Below are 19,708 nucleotides of genomic sequence, written 5' to 3' on the forward strand. Positions count from 1 at the left end.
CCCCAATGTTTGTTTTCAGATGGAATGTATATCCAGTGCCTTTGGGGAGTGGGGCAGAAAGGCTTCACAAACTTCAATGTCTAGGCCATGTCCTAGTCAATTAAATCCAGATTTTTTTTTTTCACTAGGGATTGAACTCAGGGACACTTAAGCACTGAGCCACATCCCCAGCCCTTTTTGTATTTTTTATATTTTATTTAGAGACAGGATCTTGCTAAATTGTTAAGGGACTCACTAAATTGCCGAGGCTGGCTTTGAACTCTTGATCTGCCTGCCTCAGCGTCCAGAGCTGCTGAGATTACAGGAGTATACCACTGCACCCAGTCAAAGCCAGATCTTTGAGGGTTGGGAGTGTAGCTCAGTGGTAGAGTACTTGCCTAGCATGTCCAAGGCCCTGGGTTTGATCCCCAACACTGCCAAAAAAAATCCAAATCTCTGGAGATGGGACACAGGTATCAGTGTTAACCCCTCAGGCTGGTTCCAATGTGCATCCAAATTAAAGGGCCAGGATTTTACAATATAATTCTACTAATTTAGTGATTTTAAAATAAAATACTTATTTATTTTAGTTGTAGTTGGACACAATATCTTTATTTTGTTTATTTATTTTTGTGTGGCGCTGAGGATCAAATCTAGGGCCTCACACATACTGGGTGAATGCTCTACCTTTGAGCCACAACCCCAGCCCAAAATAATTTATTTTAAACCAGGATTGACCATAGGAAGAAACACTAGAGTACATTTTCAAGTTACCTGATTAAAGAGATGAAATCTTTTTTTTTTTTTAGAGAGAGAGAATTTTTAATATTTATTTTTTAGTTCTCGGAGGACACAACATCTTTGTTGGTATGTGGTGCTGAGGATCGAACCTGGGCCGCACGCATGCCAGGCGAGCGCGCTACCGCTTGAGCCACATCCCCAGCCCAGAGATGAAATCTTTTTAAAGTTCCCCTGATTAAATGCAAAGTTCATCTTAAGCCCCAATCAGGACAGAACCTGCATGTGAGAGTTAAGTAGCCCCAGTTGGAGGGAGAAGCATTGGGGCAGTGCGGTGGGGACCATTTCCAGTTTTTTGTTTCTATTCAATACAGTTTTCTTCCCCCACCAACCTGAAAGCAAAATTCACCATTTCTTTTGGGTAGCATGTCTCATGCTGTAATCCATGGGACTCAGGAATCTGAGGATTGCAAGTTCAAGGCCAGCCTGGGCAATTTAGCAAGACCCTGTCTCAAAACTTAAAAAGAAAGAGAAAACGGACTGGGATGTATCTTAAGGGTAAAGTGGCCCTGGGTTCCATTTCCCAGTACACACACACACACACACAAAGTAAAAAAGGACTGGGGTATAGCTCAGTGATAGAGTGCCTAAAGAAAAAAGAAAAAAATTCATTATTTTGGTTTGGTAGATTAGGAAATGGGGCTTACAAGGTTGAGTGACTTTTCAAAGGGCAAGTATGAAGCAGAGTTAAAATTTAAACCTGTTTCTCAGAGACAGATTAAGGAGCAGAATGGTCCTTTTCTGGGTAGCTTCCAAGGGTCAGGGAACATCCCTGAAAAGTGCTGAGATGGAGCATATTTCTGTTGATCAGGGCTCCTAACAGATGAGCAAGACATTTCCTTCATAAATTCTGGAGGTGGGGTTTGGGGTGGTAGAGACCACTTCCAAGGGGAGGTGACAAATGATCTCTAACTTACCTTCTAAGGAGAGGAGATCAAGGTTTCCTACAGGACTTCTTTCATTCTTTTTTTTTTTCTTTTTTTTTTAATTGGTTGTTCACAACATTACAAAGCTCTTGACATATCATATTTCATACATTAGATTGAAGTGGGTTATGAACCCCCAATTTTACCCCAAATGCAGATTGCAGAATCACGTTGGTTACACATCCACAATTTTACATAATGCCCTATTAATAACTGTTGTATTCTGCTACCTTTCCTATCCCCTACTATCCCCCCTCCCATCCCCTCCCATCTTCTCTCTCTACCCCATCTACTGTAATTCATTTCTCTCCTTGTTTATTTTCCCATTCCCCTCACAACCTCTTATATGTAATTTTGTATAGCAATGAGGGTCTCCCTTCATTTCCATGCAATTTCCCTTTTCTCTCCCTTTCCCTCCCATCTCATGTCTCTGTTTAATGTTAATTTTTTCTTCCTGCTCTTCCTCCCTGCTCTGTTCATAGTTGCTCTCATTATATCAAAGAAGACATTTGGTATTTGTTTTTTAGGGATTGGCTAGCTTCACTAAGCATAATCTGCTCTAGTGCCATCCATTTCCCTGCAAATTCTATGAATTTGTCATTTTTTATTGCTGCATAGTACTCCATTGTGTATAGATGCCACATTTTTTTATCCATTCATCTATTGAAGGACATCTGGGTTGGTTCCACAGTCTAGCTATTGTGAATTGTGCTGCTATGAACATCGATGTGGCAGTATCCCTGTAGCATGCTCTTTTAAGGTCTTCAGGGAATAGTCCAAGAAGGGCAATAGCAGGGTCAAATGGTGGTTCCATTCCCAGCTTTCCCAGGAATCTCCAAACTGCTTTCCAAATTGGCCGCACCAATTTGCAGTCCCACCAGCAATGTACAAGTGTACCCTTTTCTCCACATCCTCGCCAGCACTTGTTGTTGTTTGACTTCATAGTGGCTGCCAATCTTACTGGAGTGAGATGGTATCTTAGGGTGATTTTGATTTGCACTTCTCTGACTGCTAGAGATGGTGAGCATTTTTTCATGTACTTGTTGATTGATTGTATATCCTCCTCTGAGAAGTGTCTGTTCAGGTCCTTGGCCCATTTGTTGATTGGGTGATTTGTTATCTTATTGTCTAATTTTTTTGAGTTCTTTGTATACTCTGGATATTAGGGCTCTCTATCTGAAGTGTGAGGAGTAAAAATTTGTTCCCAGGACGTAGGCTCCCTATTTACCTCTCTTATTGTTTCTCTTGCTGAGAAAAAAACTTTTTAGTTTAAGTAAGTCCCATTTGTTGATTCTTGTTATTAACTCTTGTGCTATGGGTGTCCTATTAAGGAATTTGGAGCCCGACCCCACAATATGTAGATCGGAGCCAACTTTTTCTTCTATCAGACGCAGAGTCTCTGATTTGATATCAAGCTCCTTGATCCATTTTGAGTTAACTTTTGTGCATGGCGAGAGAAAGGGATTCAGTTTCATTTTGTTGCATATGGATTTCCAGTTTTCCCAACACCATTTGTTGAAGATGCTATCCTTCCTCCATTGCATGCTTTTAGCCCCTTTATCAAATATAAGATAGTTGTAACTTTGTGGATTAGTCTCTGTGTCTTCTTTCATTCTTGAAAGCAGGTATTTAAGAGCTGAATTGCCAGCTGAATTGCCCTCCTGGTCATTCTTCAACCTCTGCTCTCAATATAATACAGCAATATTGGCATCCATGAGCTTAGTGTTTGCTGTAAGCCAGACCCTATTCATGCATCACCTTTATATACTTATTTATTTATTTCTAGTGTTGGACAGTAAACTCAGGGCCTTTCACATGCTAAAGTAGTAGCATTCTACCACAGAGCTATACCCCTAATCCTTTTTCAAAAAATATTTTTAGTTGTTGATGGACCTTTATTTTTATTCATTTATTTACATGCAGTGCTGAGAATCAAACCCAGTGCCTCACACATGTGAGGCAAGCACTCTACTACTAAGCCACAACCCCCGCCCCCCTTTTTTTAATTTCCAGTGACTTTAAATTTTATTTTTTTCCTGTGACATAGATACCTCTTTTAAAAACTTAATTAACTTATTTTAATTAGGTATATATGACAGCTGAATGCATTTTGATTCATTGTACACAATTGCAACACAACTTTACATTTTTATGGTTGTACACAATTTACATTTTTATGGTGTACACAATGTAGCGTCACACCATATGTGCAGTCACATCTCATTGCACCATCTTTCCTGCCCCCTTACACTCTCCCTCTCCTCCCACCCCTCCCCCTCCTCTGCTCAGTTAAAGTGCCTCCATTTTTCCCAAGCCTCCCCCCTCCCCATTATGGATCAGCATCCACTTACCAGAGAGAATATTTGGCCTTTGGTTTTTGGGATTGGCTTACTTTGCTTAGCATGATATTCTCCAACTCCCCCCAGTCCTTCCATATATATATAATTTTTTAGTTGTTGATAGACCTTTATTTTATTTATTTATATGCGTTGATGAGAATTGAACCCAGTGCCTCACACATGCCAGGCAAGTGCGCTACTACTGAGCCACAGCCCTCCCCCCGCCAGTCCTTTTTAAGTTTTGGTTTTTTTCCTATACTGGAGATAGAACCCTGGGGTACTTTACCCTTGATATACATCCCTAGCCCCCCACTCTTTTTTTTTTCAAGATAGTGTCTTGCTCGCTATTAAGAATACAAACAACAATAAGTATTGGCAAGGATGTAGGGAGAAAGGTACCCTCATGCATTGCTGGTGGGACTGCAACTGGTGCAACTAATATGGAAAGCAATATGGAGATTCCTTGGAAAACTTGGAGTAGAATCACCATTTGACCCAGTTATCCCACTCCCCGGTTTATACCCAAAGGACTTAAAAACATCGTATCATAGTAACGCAACCACATCAATCTATATAGCAGCACAATTCACAATAGCTAAATTGTAAAACCAACCTAGATGTCCTTCAATAGATGAATGGATAAAGAAACTGTGGTATATATACACAGTGGCATATTACTCAGCAAAAGAGAATAAAATTATGGCATTTACAGGTAAATGGATAGAGTTGGAGAATATTATGCTAATGAAATAAGCCAATCCAAATGCCAAATGTTTTCTCTGATATGAGGATGCTGATCTATAATGGGCATGGGGGGAGGAGCATAGGAGGGATGGAGGAACTTTAGATAGAGCAAAGGGGAGGGAGGGAGAGGGAGAAGGCAGGGGGTAGGAAAGACAGTGGAATGAGATGGACATCATTACCCCAGATACATGTATGAAGACATGAATGGTGTGACTCTACTTTGTGTACAACCAGAGACATGAAAAATTGTGCTCTATATGTGTACTATGAGTTGAAATGCATTCTGCTGTCATGTATAACAAATTAGAATGAATAAATAAAATTTTAAAAAAGAAACTAAAAAAATAAAAAGATAGGGTCTTGTTCAATTGTCAAGGCTGGCCTTGAATTTGGAATCATCATGCCTCAGCCTCCTGAGTCACTGAGATTACTGGCATGTGCTGCCACACCTGGCTTTTAAATTATTTTTTAAATTAAAAGTGTTTTTAAAATCCCGAGAGTCTCACTAAATTGCCCTATCCTCCAGTATTGGAATTACAGGTCCTGGGCCCCATATATAATCTTATTGAATCTTCATTATATGAAGCAGGTATTATCACCCTTGTTTAAAGATAAGAAAAAGAAGGCAAAAATTTATTGTATTAATAATCTGTTGCTGCATAAGAAATCAACCCAAAATGTAATAGCTTAAAACAGTAATCATTTATAATTTTATCTATTTTCTATGGGTTCAGAATTTGGTAGCAGATTTACTGGGTGATTCTCACCTGGAACATCTCTTGAGGTTCTGGTCCAGATGTCAGCCTGGGATGCAGTCATCTTAAGCTTGACAGGGGTTGAAGCATCTAATTCCACGTAATTCATACCAAGGCAAATTGGTTTACTGCTGGCAAGGATCTCAGTTACTTGCTGCTATGATTTAAATGTTCTCTCTCAAACTCATGTGGATATTTAATTGCTACGGTAACAGTGTTGAGAGTTAGGATCTTTAAGGGGCAATTATGGCATTCATAAGGGCTGATGTCATTATCCTGGAGTGGGTCAGTTATCACGAAACGGGTTTGTCATAAAAGTAAATTTAGTCCCCTCTTGACCACTCTCTTGCATGTTCTTTCGCTACCTGATGCCTCCTGCCATGTTGGGATGTAGCAAGAAGGATCTCACCAGATGTGGTCCCTAGATTCTGGACTTTTTTGCCTGCAGAACCAAATAAACTTCTACTGTTTATGATTTATCCAGTCTGGAGTATTACTGTAGGAGCAAAAAACAGACTAAGACATGTGCTATGTGAACCTCTCCACAGGGCTGCTCAATTGTCCTTAACATCTGCCCTTGTCCCTCAGAGCAAGTGCTCCAAGATATCTAGGTAGAGCGGCAGTATCTTCTCTGACATAATCCAAAAGTCAGACTGTCATTTCTGCAGTCTCCTCATGGTTACGTAGGTGTAGGTCCATTTTATGGGAAGGGACAGACTACACAAGGGAATGAATACCAAGATGTGAGAATCATTCAGGGCCATCTTGGAAGTGACTGCCACAGTGACAAAGTAATTTACCCAAGGACACACACAGGAAGGTGAGGGGTAGGCTTTGAACTCGGGCAGTTCCTATGTCACAGTCAGTGTTGGCTGGAAGGAGCGGGACAGGCAGGTGCTCCCAGGTCTCCCATGTCCTGCAGGCATTCAGACCTGAGATCCCACTTCTTATTCCAATAATCTGGGGGTGAGATAGTATCTGATGTGTCAGACGGACACTTTATCAGAACAACATAGTTGACACATTCATAAGAGTTTGCACAAGGTGTCACGTGATGGTGGACTTGCTGTGTCAAAGGGAAACTGGATCCTGGGTCCAGCTTAGCTGTGGACTTACTGTGGGACTTTGAAGTTCCAGTCCCTGTGGGAGCCTTTGTTTTCTCATCTGTACACTGGGAAGATTCAGTTCCACATACTCTTGAGGTATTCAGGGATTCTGTGGATAGGGTTGTTCCCTGGGGATACTGGGGGGTACTCTCTTTACCTTCTGTGGCTCTTTTGGACCTTTGCCTAAGTGGAGTGGACCCCTCAGGTGCAAGGGGCACTCTTCTGGACCCAGGCCAGATCAGGCCAGGCTGTGCAGCCCTGCTTCACCCGCAGCTGGCTGGCACCATTGTTCCCCCATAAAGCCGGGCCCCTTTCCAGCTGTTGCTGCCCTCGGGTCAGAGGAAAGGCTCAAAGGACTTAGTTGTGTGGCCTCCCTCCTCCCCCAGGGCAGGCCTGGGTCACCCAACAGGCTGACTCAGCCCATGCAGGGGAACAAAGAAGATAAGAGATGGTTTAGGGAAAGAATTTGACATTTACCATCCCCCCCATAAAACTTCAAAATAGTCATCATGGGGAAAATGCTAATTCTACAGCTCATTTGCATTTTTAAAAATTAGGGTGAGGACACTGCTTCCTATTTCAGTGCTGAGGGATATCTTATGTTTCTCTGGTGGACATTGTTTGCCTTTGAAAACTTTTGAAAATGAAATACATGTAAAAACTGATAAGTCATTAAACTAATTTCAGTATTTAAAAAATTATATTGTGTCATATAACATAAAGGTGCATGTCACAATGTTGGATCTTAAATTTGATGAAATATGGTACTTAGACCATCTCCTTAGAGCTTGAACCTACTAGATGTCTAGCTTCCCCATCCCCGTACACAAACTCCTTTATACTACCCACCCATTTGTCCTTATCCTGGAGTCTTGACTTTGTCTCCAGCTTTTTTCTTTTTTTGGTACCAGATTTTGAACCCAGGGGCATTTAACCACTGAGCCAGGTCCCCAGTCCTTTTTATTTTTTATTTTGAGACAGGGTCTCACAAAGTTGCTTAGGGCCTTACTGAGGCTGAGGCTGGCTTCGAACTTGTGATCCTCCTGCCTCAGCCTCCCAAGCCACTGGGATTATGGACATGTGCCATCATGCCCAGCTTGTCTCTAACTTTTTTTTTTAATATTTATTTTTTAGTTTTCGGCCGACACAACATCTTTGTTTGTATGTGGTGCTGAGGATCGAACCCAGGCCACACGCATGCCAGGCGAGCGCGCTACCGCTTGAGCCACATCCCCAGCCCCATTATCTCTAACTTTTTAAAGCTTCCCCTCACCATAAGATCCTGCAGCAACTTTGAGGTGAAGCTCTCCCCACCTCACACTCATGACCAACATAGAGAGATTATTTGATATCATGAAAAGGCATAGGAGAATAAAGAGAAATTTAATTACAACCATGTGTAGCAGGCACTATTGTATATGTTTGATGTGTGTTAACTCAATCCTTAGCAATCATTTATCAGGTGGCTTCCAGTAAATCTCTAATTTTACCCGTGGGGACACTTTCAGAGAGGCAATATAACCAAGCATAATTCTTTTGCCCCTTCAGCCAATCCTTGCCCCAGAGGAAACATGGTCATAAGTGTGCTTATCCTGCTGGCAAGACCTTGTTTCTATGCACTTTTGGTATAAACATGTAGAAAAATACCACTTTGCTTTTCAAGAGGGTCTTGTTGTTCTACCTTTTCCTACTTACCCCCATGACTTAGGTGTTTCCTTTCTTTCTTTCTTTTTTTTTTTTTTTTTTTTTTGGTACTGGGGATTGAACTCAGGGCACTCAACCACTGAGCCACATCCCCAGCCCTATTTTGTATTTTATTTAGAGACAGGTCCCTCACTGAGTGGCTAAGTGCTTCAGCATTGCTGAGGTTGGCTTTGAACTCTCGATCCTCCTGCCTCAGCCTCCTAAGTCACCAGGATTACAGGCGTGCACCACCACACTCAAATGGCATATTTTTTCTATATAAGTATATATGGAAAACCAGCTCTTTAACTGCCAGCCAGTATATTGTGAAAATACACCTAAGTGCCCATGAGGTTCCAGGCCCTGTTTTATATGCTTCTCATACATGTCTCTTTCAAGCAGTCTGAGGTCACTAGTGATTTTTCCATTTTAAAGATGAAAAAAGGGAGTGGAGCATGGTGACTCACGCCTATAATCTCCGCGGCTCAGGAGGCTGAGGCAGGAGGACTGAGAATTCAAAGCCAGCCTCAGCAAATTAGCGAGGCTCTAAGCAACTCAGCAGTGGTCCCATAAGATTAAACTGGAGCTGCCGCAGTCTGGCTGGGCACAATTCAGGAGCCACTTGTCAAAAGAAACTAACTTTATTTTTAGAACTACAAATGCCAAACAAAACAGCTCCTCAGGAAAAAACCCTCAGAGCCCAACTGCCACCACCGGCTTCCCACAAGCCTCTCACCCCCACACAAACCTCACCACCTCCCACAATCCTCCTGCTCTTGAGGCCGATTGGCTGGGTTGCGTGGGCGGAGCCAAAGAAGTCCTCCAATGAGCAGCTCCGTGGAGGAGCCAATCAGCTAGATGTTGCTGGGGCCGCTGTGAGCCAATCATCAGCTGGCAGTCTGAAGGGCAGGGAAACAGCCCAATGAACATCACCGCAGAGGAGCCAATCAGCTAGATGTTGCTGGGGCTGCTGTGAGTCAATCATCAGCCGGCAGCTGGAAGTTTGCTGGGGCCCCTTTGGCTGTGGCTCTCAACATGGAGCTGAAAAATTCCTACCACTTAGTGATGTTGTAGCCCTTGTATGTAGTGCAACATATTATTGTGTTGTGGTGATTCTGGTCTGAATGAACCTACTGTTCTGCCAGTCAAGTAAAAGTATATCCCATATAATGCTGTACAGTAATAATACTTAATAATGACAATTAATGACTATGTCACTGGTTTGCATATTATTCACTAGACCTTTATTTTTCCTTTTTGGTATTGGGAATTGAACCCAGAGGTTCTTTACCACAGAGCCACATCCCCTGTTCTTTTTTATTTTTAACAGTGTCTCACTGAGAGTCTTGCTAATTTTCTGAGGTTGGCCTTGAACTTGTGATTCTCCTACCTCAGCCTCCTGAGCCACTGGGATTAGAGACATGTACCACCCCATGTTCTTTTTTCTTTTTGAAATGGGTATTTCATACGTAATCCAGGTTGGCCTTGTCAAACTCAGATCTTCCCATGTTGTAAGGATTACAGGTGTGCACCACCTCACCCAGCTACCAATGTCTTGATTGCATCACAAGGCCACATCGAGTGATTGACCTAAGCCACCTAGATTTGCGTAAGTACCCTACAATGTTTGCACAATGACAAAATTGCCTAAATGATGCATTCCTCAAGATGTATCCCTGTCATTGACAGATGTATGACAACATGTTAAATGAGTGAGTGAAGCAGTATTTGAACTGAGAGTCCACATTTGACCACTGCTTTCTAAGTGTATTTCTGAACAGAAGAGTTTGTTTAAGATCCCTGATCTTTAGGATGTTTCCAGTTTTTCCCCATTGCGAATGATGCTGAAGTAGACATCCTTTACGTGCAACTTCATGTCTACATGGATACATTTCTTAGGGTGGATTATGATGGTGAGTTTCTAAGTTCAACTTCTGAGGTCATTACATTTTTTCCATTACATTTTTTTTTCCTTAGCCATACTGCTTAACCTCTATTCAAAAACTCCTTTTAATTTATCCTTCTACCAACTAGAGATCCTGAGACCTCACTAAAATGCACAGGGTTTGGGGACACCTACGTTTGTGTCCTATCATTTCAACATGTTTTTGTTTTTGTTTTGGGTACTGGGGATTGAACCTAGGGGTGCCTCACCACTGAGCCACATTCCTAGTTCTTTTTAGATTTTTATTTTGAGACAGGGTCTCACTCAGTTGCTGAGGCTGGATTCGAACCTTTGATTTTCCTGCCTCAATCTCCTAAATCATCGGGAGTACAGGCTTGCTCCACTGCACCAGTTCAACGTGATTTTGGACAAGTGACTTTTCCTTCTTGTAGACTTGATTTCCTCCTGTGTTAATAATTATAATAATAAAAAGATAATACGGTTGGGGGTGTATCTCAGTAGAGCTAATAATCCCAAACTCATAGAGACTTGTGAAGATGAGAGAGAATGTTAGAATGTCACTCATGTGCCTAGCACTCAGATAGTGCTTAGTAAACAGTGTTCAATAAATGATGTCCAATAAATAGTTCTGATTTTATTATGAAACATTAAACATGAACACTCCTGGCACATTGCCCCTGAGAGGACAGCTCTATGATGACTATGGAACCACATGTTCCATGAGGCACATACATGAAGAAAGGGCTAAGAGCATCACAATGACTCAGGCCATGACATCACCAAATCAGTGAAGCAATAGGAACAGCTCCCTGTGTTGAGACTTCCTGTGAGACAAAGAAACTCCTTAGCCTAGTGTTTGGTCAGGTTTTCTTTCCCTTGCAACCAAGGTCATTCTCAGGCAATATTTGACTCTTCACTTTCTACTTGAGAAAACAAATGCTCAAGAGTTGAATTGACTTGGTCACAAGAAGAATTCAAATCCTAATTCTGGTTTTCTTTCTTAGCTTCTCAGAGACCAAGGAAGTTTGGGCCAGAGAAAAGTGTAGCAATATTTTTAGCCATGCATCTAATTTCATGAAAGAAAACACTACATTTTCCCAGATGCAACCAAATGTGGACGAAGTCTGGTCATAAGCTGTGAGATGTTGTGGATTTCTAGGCTATCATGGGAGAAGAAGGGTCATACCTTTTTTTCTTCCCTTTTTTCCTTCTGACTTGAAAGAGGATGTTATAGCTGGTTGTATTATGAAGTGACCTTGATGGAAGCCACACTGAGAATACTGGAGTAGAAAGATAAACTTCTGTGTTTCAGATGATGTCATGAAGCTGCCCTATCAGTCCTGGACAGACTACTTCCAAATGTTTTGTACATGAGAAACATTTCTCTATAAGTCCATTTTAATTTTTTTCCCTCTCTCCTCTATGTAGCTTTGCCTAATCTTGCTGACGGACTGGCACTGTAATTAGGCCTGGGTGGGTGATGCAGTGCGGGTCGTGAGGAGGCTTCTGCTAAGCAATGGGAGTGGAAAGGAAAAAGCCCATCTGGGGAAGTTTTCTTGTCATGCTAGGAAGTGAGAAAAGGAAGAGAAATCCCCTCTCTTCTGCCTCTGGACATTGAATTAAAGCTGTGACATTTGAGCCTGGGGTAACCACATTTTTGTGAAAACAAGCAGGAAGCCTGTTTGTTGACAGAGCAGCAGAATGGAGAGAAAGGAAGAACCTGGGTCATTGAGGAATTACTGTACCCTGAGCCCACCTACCTCCAGGTTCTTCTAAACATGAGATAGCATCTTTCGCTTGTTAATAGAAAGTTCCATGGTCCATTTTCAGAATATAATATTTGTCTTAATTGGGATGTAAGATCCAACTGTAGCTATTTTAACTAGCCCTTCCTTTTGCCCACCCCAATTTTAAAATTAGCCAATTGCATAAACTGTAACCCTGAGCTTCTCCAATCAAAGCAAGGGGAAGTGCTGCCTTAGGGATAAAAACAGGTGGACTCCCTGCTTGCCAGATGTTTTGGGTTAGCACACCCTTCTGCAGAAGTTTGCCTTGCCATCTACTTCTGAGCACGTGTTTGATTCCTTGCGGCACCCTGGCATTTCTAACAGTTTAAAGTTATTTGTAGCTAAATTTCTGACTAGTGGCAGCAGGATGATAAGGTCCAGGATGTGGCCAGTGGAGTGGGGGAGCTGAAGTAAAGTGCAGGTGAAGGGCATCCATAATCAGGATGTGGACGTGGAGGTGGAGGATGGGTGGACCTCATGGAATTATAAGTCATACAAGAGGATGGCAGGGCTTGGAAGGGAGAGGAGAAGCATGGGGTAGGAACCAAAGTCTTCAGTGAATGAAGAGGAGGCTGACAGAAACAGCGAAGCAGTGGAGGGGAATGTGATTGAATAGCATGAACTCAAAAGAGCTGTCTTATTAATGAAAGGAAGAATGTATCAGTCAGGATCATTTTCATTGTAAGGAACAAAAAATTATTCTGCCATGAAAGTATCCCATTTCATGAAGAGCCTGTTCAAGTCTTCAGCCTTTTCTTCCATTATTATTATTTGTGTGTCTGTGGTTTTTGCTGGGGATCAAACCCAGGATCTCACACATGCCAGGCAAAGGCTGTACCGCTGAGCTACACCCTCAGATTGATTTTTCCCCCTAGTATTGGAGATTGAACCCAGGGCCCCATGAATGCTAGTCAAGTGTTCTACCACTGCGCTATATTTCCAGCTCTCTCTCTGTCTCTGTCTCTCTGTCTCTCTGTCTCTGTCTCTCTGTCTCTCTGTCTCTCTCTCTCTCTCTCTCTCTCTCTATATATATATATATATATATATATATATATTTTTTTTTTTTTTTTTTGAGACTGGGCCTTACAAAGTTGCTAAAGCTGTCCTTGAACTTGCAATCCTCCTATCTCAGCCTCCCAAATTGCTGGGATTACAAGTGTGTGCCACTATGCCCTGCTTAGCTTCTACTTTTTGGGGTACTGGGGATTGAACTCAGGGGCACGCAACTACTGAGCCACATCCTCAGCCATATTTTGTATTTTATTTAAAGACAAGGTCTCACTGAGTTGCCTAGCACCTGGCTTTTGCTGAGGCTGTTTTGAACTTGTGATCCTTCTGCCTCAGCCTCCTGAGCTGCTGGGATTACAGGTATGGGCAACCACGCTCCAGCTCAGCATCTACTTTTTAGGGAGATTAAAGAGTTTAGAATTGTGGAGAGCATAGGAATTACTCAATAAATGGTAATTAGTATTATTATACTATCATTATATCTCATATGACTACCAACGTCCAGAACAGATGGGTCCCTGGTTAAAGACCACTTATCAGTAAGGTCCACCAAGCTTCCTTGAGTTTTCGCTCGTTCTCCAGTGGGAGGAAGCTGTGAAATGCATTTCACTTGTCTCCCAGGGCAGATGGGAGGTTTGTAGATCAGCCATACAAATGCCACCCCTTAGGAGGGATTTGGTCTGCCAAGGGCTGAAGCTAAAGCTGGGAGTAGGGTGCCCTCGCCTGGCAGAGTGGGGTAAAAGCGACTCTAACCTGACAGGCTGACCTAGGAAGTCTAGGGTGCTAAGATGGGGTGCTGTCAGAACACGGTGCTATCAGGCAAAGGGAGTCAGGCAGAGAGGCAGCGGGCCAGCAGGCTGGGGAGGAGCCTCTTGCAGCTCCGCAGCTTGGTGTCCCTGCCTCCCTTTTTGTCTGCTGAGCTCTTCCTTCAGATTGTTCCAGGGACATTCCCGACACCACCACACCCCCTTCTGACTGACCCAGGTCTCCTGTTATAAGCTCTCAGAGTATTTGTGTGCCTTCTGCATTCCTCTGTGGGGTTATAATCTGAGAAATGAGGGGGAGTGGCAGCATTCTCGGCCATTTCATTCCTAGGGTCCCTGCACCAGGTTCTAGCAAACGTTAGAATAAAAGAATTGTGGAAGCCCAGCAGGCTCGAGTGGGAAGTGACCTCAGAGGCCATCTGGCTCTATCACGGACGGCTCCCGGCTTGGTCGCGACATTAGAGACGAATTCAGGGAATCCACTATCTCAAGGACATACAGGACTGTGGGCTGAAGCCAAGAGTCCTGGGCAGACATCCAGGGACATTCATTAATTCCACAAATATTGTGTGTTTTCTGTGTACCAGAAACACAAACCCGACACATTCCCGAACCTCCTAGAAGTAGTGGGGCAGATATAACTAGACAATTTCGATATAATTAAATTATACTTCATACATCTCATGTGCATATTCAAGCACTCTCCCTTGCACTTACACACCCCATTTTTTTCAGTTGGAAAGGTTGAAGCTCAGAAAAAACACGCGGCTAGTGAAGAACAGTCTCCTATTGGATAAGTCTGGAGAACTCCTCCAACTGGAGAGGCGCGTCGGTGACGGCCCCCTCTTCACCCACAGCACAGCAGTCCGGGATCAGAGGGGGTGGGGGAAGGGAAGTCTTGTTCCTAGATCTCTATGAAGTTTTCCGCCTACTGGTGACAACCGGGAGGACCTAGGGGGCGTTTACACATCATTGGGGTCCTGGAGAGAAGGGAGTGGGCGGAGGGGGGAGGATACACCCGGATGGGGCGGAGCAGTAGGGAGTCCAACCAGAGCTTCGCAGTCCCGCCGGGTCCCCAGCAGTTGATGTGCTCTGCACCTGGACCTCAGGCTTCCACCTGGTAGACACCCAACAGTCCGCGGTGAGAGGCTGGACCGCGGGAGATTGAGATCGGTGCGGCAACAGAAGCTGCCCACAGGTCCCCCGCGGCCAATGGGCGGGCTCCTGCCTCCTCCGCCCCTCGGGCGGGTGTGTGCAAAAGCAAACACTCAGAGGGCAGGTGCAAAGGGCGAGACGGGGCCCCTGACCTATCCTGTGCTCACGGTTTCCAGGGCTCTGTGCCCGGCCCAGAGGCGTCACTGGAGCCCGGACCGGAGAAGAGTCGTCTGACGGTTATTTGTTCACTGTTCCTTCAGCAGAGTGGATTGTCGCCTCTCCCCCACAGGAAGCATTGTTAGTGGTTCCTTGTGTATTTGGCGCGCGCGCGCGCGCACACACACACACACACACACACACACACACATACACACACACACACAAATACCTACTTATGTGTTTTTGGGTTTTTTTTACACAAATAATAGCATACCGGGCACACTGTTCTACAGGTAGCTCCCTCCCACCTTCTTCATGTAATATTATATCCTAAAAACCGTTTCGTATTAATAAACTTCTTTTAAAAAAAAACTTTTTTTTAGTTGTAGATGGACACAGTTCCTTTGTTTTACTTAGTTATTTTTATGTGGTGCTCAGGATTGAACCCAGTGCCTCATATACTGTGTGAGGTAAGCGCTCTGCCACTGAGCCACAATCCCAGCCCTTAATACAACATCTTTAAAAAGGCTGCCTCAAGGGCCGGGGCCGGGGCTGGGGCTCAGTGGCAGAGCGCTTGCCTAGCATGCTTGAGGCACTGGGTTTGATCCTCAGCACTACATTGAAAAATAAATAAATAGACAAAACAAGGGCATTCTGTTCATCTACAATTACTAAAAAAGAAAAAAAATTAAAAGGCTGCCTCACTATTCCAAGGTGTAGACTTTATCATTATTTATTTAAGTCTTCTTAGAAGACTTCTAATGAAGACATTTAGACTGTTTCCCTCCCTCCCTCCCTCCCTCCCTCCCTTCCTTCCTTCCTTTCTCTCTTTCTTTCTCTTTCTTTCTCTCTCTCTCTCTCTCTCTCTCTCTCTCTCTCTCTCACTGGGGATTGAACCTAGGCGTGCTGAACCACTGAGTTACATCCCCAGCCCTTCTTTATATTATTTTGAGACAGAGTCTCACTCAGTTGCTTAAGGGCCTTACTAAATTCCTGAGGCTGGTCTGGAACTTGTGATCCTCCTGCTTCAGCCTCCCAGACTTCTGGGATTACAGGCTGGCAGCGCCATCAGGCCTGTTTCCAATCTTCAGCTTTTAATGTCATTTCACTCAAGTGTGTATATATCTTTGGATAAATTCCTGAAAGTGCAACTGCTTGATCAAAGGGTATGTGGGTTTGTAATCTTGGTAACTATTACTAGAGTATTGTTTATGAGTTTTCCAGATGCAATATACGAGGGGGTCTGTTTTCCCCACAGCCTCATCAACAGAGTATACAATCACACTTTTTAATCTTTATCCACCTAATAGTAAATTTAAAAAGAAAATAGATTATTCCCTTTCCTAAACCAAAAGGGGAGCCTGGACTTCCAGCCTCATGTTTCTGTCATTGTTTCCTTTCCATCATATAATGATAAAAGTGTCAAACAAACAAGAAGTAATAGAATCCTAAATGTGTACGCACAAAACAACAGAGTTACAAAATATGTGAGGCAAAAGCCAATAGATTGAAAGAAGAAACAAATCCACAATTATAGTTGGAGGTGTCAACACCCCATTCATCAGTTGACAGAACAACTAGAAAGAAAATCAACAAGTATATAGAAGAACTCAACAATACAATTGACCAAAAATATCTAATTGCCTCTATCCAACAACAGACTACACATTTGTTTCAAAGTGCTTGAAAAACATATACCAAGATTGACCACATCCTGGGTCATAAAACTAGAAATTAATAACAGAAAGATAATGGGAAAATCTCCAAGCGCTTGGAAACTAAACAACACATTTCTGGTCCGTTGTTTTTTGTTTTTGGAATTGGGGATTGAACCCAGGAGCACATTACCAGTGAGCCACATCCCCAGCTCTTTTTATTTTTTATTTTAAGACAGGGTCTTGCTAAGTTGCTTAGGGCCTCACTAAGTTGCTGAGGTTGGCCTCAAATTTACATCTTCCTACTTTGCTGGGATTACAGGGATGTGTACCACTGTGCCTGGATAACCATGTTTCTAAAGTTTATAGGTCAAACAGGAAGTCTCAAGGGAAATTTAAAAATTCATTGAACTGAATGAATATAGAACCAAAAAATATTAAAATTTGTGCCAAAGCAGTGCTAAGAGGGGAATTTGTAATACTAAATGTACACATTAGAAATGAAGAAAAGTTAGAGTGGGGCTTTAGCACAATGCTAGAGAGGGTGCCTATCAAGTACAAGACCCTGGGTTCAATCCCTCCGCATCAAGGAAGGAAGAAAGGACACAAAGAAAAGACGATCTGGAGGCTGGGGTTGTGGCTCAGTGGCAAAGTGCTCATCTAGCATGTGTGAGCTCTGGGTTCGATCCTTAGCATGATGTCCATGATGTCCAAAATAAAATAAATATAAAAAAACTTAAACAAAAAAAAAAGAAAAGAGGATCTGGTCTAATACCTAGGTGTAGATTCAACAAAGGGGAATGAAGGGAAGGGAGGGAGGATAGAAATAGGAAAGTCAGTCGAGTGAATCTGACATAACTTTCATATATATATATGAATATACCATAGTGAATCTTAACTTCATGTACATCTACATGACTGGGATCCTAATTAGAAGAAGATATACTCCATGTTTGTATACATGTCAAAATAGACTCTACTGTCATGTGTAACTAAAAAGAAAAAATTAAAAAAAAAAAAAGAAAGTCTCGGGGCTGGGGATGTGGCTCAAGTGGTAGCGTGCTCGCCTGGCATGCGTTCGGCCAGGTTTGATCCTCAGCACCACATACAAAGATGTTGTGTCCGCTGAAAACTAAAAAAAAAAAAAAAAAAAAAAAAAAATTAAAATTCTCTCTCTCTCTCTCTCTCTCTCTCTCTCTCAAAAAAAAAGAAAAAAAAGAAAGTCTCAAGTCAACAATGTAAGCGCCTACCTCAAGTACACAAGAAAAGTAGAGCAGAATAAACCCAAAGAAAGAAGAAGGAAAGAAATAATAAAGAGCAGAAATCTATGAAGTTGAAAACAAAAACAATAAATTCAATGAAACAAAGAACCAGTTCTTTGAAAAGATCAATACAATTGAGAAACCACAAGAAAGACTGACATAATAAAAAGAGAAAAAGACACAAATAACCAGTGTCAGGAACAAAACAGAGATATCATCAGTAGACCTGCAGATACCAAAAGAATAATAAAGAGCTGGGCACAGTGGTCCACACTAGTAACCCTGGGAACTCCAGAGGCCGAGGCAGGAGGATCACAAATTCAAGGCCTACCATAGCAACTCAGTGTGGCCCTAAGCAACTTAAACCCTGTCCCCCTACCGCCCCCCCCCCCAAAAAAAAAAAGAAAAGAAAAGAAAGAAAGGCTGGGCATATAGCTCAGTGGTAAAGCACCCTGGGTTAAATCTTCAGAACAACAACAACAAAAGAACTCCTTGAAAAACCCAGACTACTATAACTCACCTAAGGTGAAATAGATGATTTGCGTAGTCCTGTAACTATTAAGGAAACAAACTTCATAATTTAAAACTCTTCAAAAAAGAGAAGTCTACCCAAGATTTAAAGAAGAAGTAATATAAGTTCTGTACAATCTTGTCTAGAAAATAGAACAAAAAGAATTATATACCATATATATTATGGTATATAATTGTATACCAAGTGATGTTTATTTCAAGGATGTAAAGTCTTGGAATACATATACATACACACACACACATGCACACACACATATATGTGTATATCAAGTATATATATACATATATATGTGTGTGTGCATGTGTATGTAAGTAATTTTTTTTCTTTTTGGTACTGGGAATAGAATCCAGCGGTGTTCTATCACTAGGCTACAGTCCCAGATCTTTTTTTATTTTGAGATGTGGGTCTCACTGAGTTGCTGACGATGGCCTTGAACTTGCAGTCCTCCTGTGTAAGCCTCCAGAATCATTGGAATTACAGGTATGTGCCAAAGTCCTCAGCTAGTTTAATGTGTTAAAACCAATCAATACAATTCATCATATTAACAGACTAAAGAAGAAAAGGCTCATGATATTAATTGAGATCATAAAACAAGCATATGACAATTCAATACTTGTTCGTGATTAAAAGAAAAAAAAAACAACTAGTTGTGTGTGATGGCACATGCTTGTATTCTCAGCTACTGGACGGGGTGGGGGGTCAAAGCAGGAGGACTGCAAGCTTGAGACTGGCCTCTGCTATTTATTGAGACCTTGTCTCAAAATTTTAAAAAAGGGCTAGGGATGTAACTCAGTGGTAGAGTGCCCGTGGGTTCAATCCCCATTTCTGGGGAAAAATAAAAAAACTATGGCTAACATACTTTTTAGTGGTAAAAATTAAATATTTTCCCCCTAAGATCAGAAAAAAGGCAAGGATGTCTTTCTCCCGCCTTCCCCCTCTCTCTTCCTCTCTTCTTTGAGATGGGGTTTCACTGATCCAAGGCTGGTCTTGAATTCTTATATTCAAGCAATTTCCTGCCTCTGCCTCCTAAGTAGTTAGGACTACAGCATCTGGCTTGCTCTCACCATTCTTATTCAACATAGTGTTAAAAAGTTCTAGTCAGGGCTGGGGATGTGGCTCAAGCGGTAGCGCGCTCGCCTGGCATGCGTGC

The 19,708-nt window shown here is 42.4% G+C and overlaps 1 protein-coding gene across 4 annotated transcripts in view; it reads right to left on the reverse strand.

Moving 5' to 3' along the window:
• ITCH (itchy E3 ubiquitin protein ligase) overlaps positions 1-19,708 on the reverse strand; it is a 212,757-nt gene that overhangs the window by 152,887 nt on the left and 40,162 nt on the right. For 2 of the 4 annotated variants that reach the window (XM_081292449.1, XM_081292445.1), the window contains exon 2: positions 5,554-5,669. The exons of 1 other annotated variant lie outside the window; for it this stretch is intronic. The gene's annotated coding sequence lies outside the window, so the exon portion shown is untranslated. Of the gene's footprint in view, positions 1-5,553; positions 5,673-19,708 lie in introns of all 4 variants that reach the window. One more of the 4 variants, XM_081292447.1, reaches the window with a different exon arrangement.

This window comes from Spermophilus citellus (assembly GCF_964194105.1).
Source record: "Spermophilus citellus genome assembly, chromosome: 4".
NCBI lineage: Eukaryota > Metazoa > Chordata > Mammalia > Rodentia > Sciuridae > Spermophilus > Spermophilus citellus.